The sequence below is a fragment of the Stomoxys calcitrans genome, chromosome 2, assembly GCF_963082655.1.
Source record: "Stomoxys calcitrans chromosome 2, idStoCalc2.1, whole genome shotgun sequence".
NCBI classification, from domain to species: Eukaryota; Metazoa; Arthropoda; class Insecta; order Diptera; family Muscidae; genus Stomoxys; species Stomoxys calcitrans.
The window spans coordinates 101,891,540-101,897,132 of NC_081553.1; positions in this window are offsets into that span (position 1 = coordinate 101,891,540).

The window sequence follows — 5,593 nt, forward strand, 5'->3', positions numbered from 1 at the left end:
GCTTTTTGATATCCGTGCCATATATGGTTGAGATCGGTCTATATCTCTTCTTATATATAACAATGTTTGTTCCGTATAGACTTAAAAACGGCTGAATCGATTACCTAAAAATTTTCACAGATTATATAGGTTGGTCTGGAAGGAAACATAGGCTATATATTTTTTTGATATCGGAAGGGGGCGGACCCTCCCCCGTTTCCCCAAAAACACCACCTAAAATCAAAAGTGAATTTATTTGAACAATATGGGTATCAAATAAAAGGTATCGGAGAGTAGAACGCGAATATGGTATTAAAAATTGGGTCAAAGCACCCAGGAAGTCGCCCTTACCCCAAAACTCCTCCAAGCGTACAAATAGAACGTTCATATCAATATGGGGCTCAAATGAAAGGTATTCGGGAGTAGATTACGAATCTGGCATGCAAAATCAGATTGAAGTATAAAGAGTTACACCAAACCCCCGAAAACGCCCCAAATATAATGTTAGCCAATCACGACTATATGGGACTCGGTGTGTTTGTTTGTTCCGCACAATCAAAGTCGGCTGAACCGATATTCTTAAAATTTTCACAGATTGTGTAGGTTGGTCTGGAAGGAAACATAGGCTTTATAATTCTTCGATATCGGAAGTGGGCACATCCTCCACCTTACCTCAAAAACACCACCAAAAATCAAAAGTGAACCGATCGGAACAATATGGGTATCAGATGAAAGGTATAGGAGAGTAAATTACGAATATGGCATTAAAATTCGAACCTAAATACCTAGTGGGCCGCCGCAACCCCAAAACTCTCCCAAATAGACATATTGGACGTTCATGTCAATATGCGACGCAAATGAAAGGCATTCGGAAGTAGATTATGAATATGGCAATAAACATGAAGCCGATGTAATGGGAGGTGTCCCCACCCCCAAAAACCCTCAAAGGGGCATATTAGTCGATTATGGCTATACTGGACTCCAAAGAAAGGTATTTGAGAGTAGAAAACTAATCTGACATTCAATTTTGAGCCAAGTGTCTTGGGGGTACGCCTCCAAAGCTGAACTTCCGGAAATGAAGTTCAGCTTTGACAATATGGATATTTGGGAGTAAAGAACGAATTTGATATCTATTTTCAGGGGTTGGAGCGGTTCCGGTGGCCAAATACCCTCCAAACGGTTCATATTTACCGCGTAGGGCAATATGGGGCTCAAGTTAAAGGGATTTGGGAGTGAAGCACGAATTTGATATCCATATTTGACTCGAAATGCCTGAGGTGCCATCCCTCCCCTAAAAAGCGCTTCTCAATACCCAAATTTTCAAAAACAAGATATCTCGGAGATTGATAATGCGATTCGTTCGATTTTTTTTGCACTTTACAGTCACCAAAAACAAAACATGGTTTTCTATTGTTGGGGTCGGTTACCGCCAAATGGATATATGGACTAATCACGACAATATAGAGCGCAAACGAAAGGTGATTGAGAGAAAAAAATGAATTTGTATTCCAATTGAACTGCCATGAGTTTGGGGAGCCGCCTTACCCCAAAAAAACCTTCCTATCGGACGTATTTAACGAGCGTGCCACTATGTTACTTATATAAAAGCTTTTTTGGAGTATAGTAGGAAATTGATACCCATTTTCGGAACAAAGGCCCTGGAGTCCACCTCACCCTCAAACATAACTTATTTACCGATCATGTCAATAAGGGGCTCATATAAAATCGATTGGAAAGTGGAGCACCAGGCTTTTATTTTCTTTAAGGGCCAAGTGTCTGGGAGACCATCCCACCCCGAAATACCCCGTAAACGGGAAATATTTACCAAAGTGGTAATATAGGATTCAAAAGAAAGGCATTTGGGAGTAGAGTAAAATTTTGCCCATGAACCGAGCAGGGGCAAACATCTCACACATCAATGAGTGCTTTCCGATTTAAATTTAAACTCAATGATAAGGAACCTTTTTATAGCCAAGTCCGAACGGCGTGCCGCAGTGCGACACCTCATTGGGTAGAATTTAAATGGGCATTCATGACTTGGTACCTCTCCAATTTCGCCAGAGTAAATTGGGGATAACCACCGCTTTAAATTTTATCCGATGTTTTCGCCAGAACATGGGCAACAGTAGCACGAGTTCGATAACCACATTTAGGGCGAAATATCCCCACCATAAAAAGACATTAGAGAGTTAAAAAAGGTGCAGCGTAGCGGGCCCGGTTCGGCTAGTATATACATATCGGTCTATATATAGACCGATATAGTTGTCATAAAGTCCAATATTCTATTTTACAAACATAAACAGTGTATTGTATTTATTAGACCACTTGACGTCAGTGCCGAGTTTGGTCCAAATCGGACCGTATTTCGATATAGCTGCTGTGGGTTCATAAGTGTTGTTTTTTTCCGAGTTATGACGAAAGGTGGTTAGCATAATATCTGAGATGGTGGGTATTCAAAGTTCGGCCCTGCCGTACTTAATGCCTTTTTACTGTTTTCCAAATGTCTAGAAAGAAATTACTATAACTCTGCTGTTATTATGATAGTTCATGAATTACAGTATCGTGGTCATCATTTGTTCACCTGGCTTCTTTTAATTCAACCAACAATTTGAATTGAAGTTTCTGTCTCATATTTTTTGCGAATTCATTTCCTTATGGCAAAGTGAATTGACCAAATTGAAGGTGTCTTTCGTATCTCCATTCATTGGAAGTGAACCAGGGATAACATGCATCACCTGGTTGAAAATACCAAATAAAGAAGTGGAAGAACATATCATTTGTTCAAACAAAAACAGATTTTGTATTCTACGCTTTTATTGCAACCTTAATTACTAAACATCTTAGGCCTGTCAATCATGGACAGGCGGCGTTGGTGGCGGTGCTAGCATTGCTCATACACATCTTAACCATTCCAAGCTAGAAGCTCTCTCATTGGATTCCATTGCGAACTCAACCTGATGATGAATCAGTGATGAATCCGTCACAGCAGATCAAAAGCGTGAGCACCGTGCACGCGTTAACCATCTGAAAGTCAGTCAGTGTTCACTGCTTCGGAGTATGCAGCGACAGCTACAATTGGCGCAAAATATGATCTTGTTGGCGAAATTCATTAACAGCAGCCCAGAAAGTGGATTAATACTTTCATTTGTTTTGTTTGTTTTTTCTGGTCTGCAATAAGCAGAGTCTGTTTGTTTTACCATTCTACAGTTAAACTTTGATTTGTTGTTGCTGATTTAACCATCAGCATCGTCAGTGGTCCAAGTGCAGCGGATAAGTGCACAGTGCTAGTGGAGGTCATGAAATGTTCATACATAAAAATCTTAAAAATGAAAAAAAGGAAAACATGCTAGACCCAGCCAAAATATATATGTATATGTATATTCACCACCTTGGATTTTGGATGATTTTTCGCCCTAGTGTAATAAAATCGGAAAATCAATCCTTTCTAAGTTTACTTCAAAAAGTATATATTTGTGTACATTATTAGGCACAGATGTCGGATTGTCTAACACAACTTACCATTCCAAACTTGATTAAAATCGTCCTTGGCACCCTACGTAAGCCAAATTGGCATATCGTTGCATATGGCAGGTATATCGATAATTGGAACTATATATACCGTTCACCATTCCAACTTTTACTGAAATCTGATGGGGAAAAAAGGCTTCTGTTCTTTTACGAACTAAAATTGGTCTTTAATAAAGTATCTCGGCAATAACATAAGAAAAAATTTCAACGGTGGTTATCCCCTTCTAATGCTGGCTGAAAAAAGGTGGCCCCTTATCACTGAGCTTGAAACTTGAATCGGACACCACTCATTGATGTATGAGAAGTTTGTCCCTGTTCCTTAATGGAATATTCATGGGAAAATTTGCAATATTGGTCTATTAGGGAGGTATATCAAGATATTAACCAATATAGACCATTTTAACCTACCTGCGGACAAAAAAGTCCTATCTGTGGCAAGGTTCACATCGATAACTTTTTTTTTGAAATCTGTAGCTTGAAAACAACAGATAGACGGACATACGACACATAGACTAGATTAAGTTAGGTTAGGTTGAGTGGGTTGCCCACCAAAGGTGAGTTCACTCGGATGCCAGTCTGGCCCATTGTGGTACCCAACAAAGAAAGGGAAGCGAAAGAAGATGTAAGACCTCGGACTAGAGGTTATACACGAATAAAAGAAAAACAGGAAAAATAGAGAACCCGAGCGGGGGGTGAAAAACGGCCATCCCCACTCAAGCACGGATGTACCTACACCGGAGTTTATAGTACCCCCTGTCGGAACCAGGGCTGCGGAGTCTAGCGGAGTATTAACCCGGAGAGCGGTTCGGAGCCGGGGCTAAAGTGCCAAACTCCGACTTGATAACAACAGACAAACGGACATATGACACAGTGACTAGGTTAGGTTAGGTTGAGTAGGTTCGCTCGGAGGCCAGTCCGGCCCATTGTGGTGCCCTAAAAAGAAGGGGAAGAGAAATAAAATGTAAGACCTCGGACTAGAGGTTATACTCGAATTAAAAAAAAGCAGGATAAATAGAGAACCTGAGCGGGGGTGAAGAAACGCCCATCCCCACTCAAGCATGGATGTACCTACGCCGGAGCTTATGGCACCCCCCATCGGATCCAGGTCTGCGGAGTCTAGCGGAGTATTAACCGGAGTCGGAGATCGTTTCGGAGTCGGGGCTAAAGTGCTCAACTCCGACTACGGCTCCATAGTCCAACACCGATTTCGACTCCGGCCTCAAAAACTCGACTACGGTCGACTCCGCAGCCCTGGTCGGAACCATTCTGTTCCTTCAACAAATCTCAGGAGACCTACCAGTGTTACGTTCGCAAGTTCACCCAAATCACAGAAGAAACGGCTCCCCAGAAATAAGAGCCTAAGTCCCTGCATACCCGGACATGACCACAGCAAGTGCGCAATAGTCTCCTCTTCATCCGCAAATCCTAGAGAAGTCATTGTGCGGTATTCCCATGCGCGTCGCAATGCGCCCTATGGACCAGTGCCCGGTTATGACCCTTGTTAAGGTACTCATCGACCTCTTATTGAACGCCAGCAACTCCCTCGTGCTCTTCCGGTCGATGACAGGTCAGAGCGTCTTTGCATCCTGGACACCATCCACCGAGTCTCATCTTGCCACCGATGCCGCCCTGGCCATCCCTTCTACTGTGTTCAGTAGCTGGACAAATGGCACGTAGGCAAGTCCTGTGACTGGTCCGCGCGGCGCAGACGAACCTCTCTTGGCGCATTCGTCCACCCTCTCATTTCCTGGAATCCCCTCATGCACAAGAACCCACGACAGCGTCAGATCGTGGGCCCGGAACCTATCCAGGTACTCTAAACAAGCCGCCACGCATCTCGACCTCACCATCCTCGACCCCCAGTGCTTGAGCTCCGCCATGCTATCCACATAAATTCTGAGTTTTGAGGGCGGTAAATACTTTACCAGAATTTCCCATGCGGCCACTGCAATGGCACAGACCTCTGCCTGAAAGACCGTACACTTGTTCGGCAGTTTCAGAGACAAACCGATATTGAGTGCATCAGAGTGCATTCCGCCTCGACTCCTTCTTGGAGACATGGATCGAGATCTCATCCTCCTCAAGT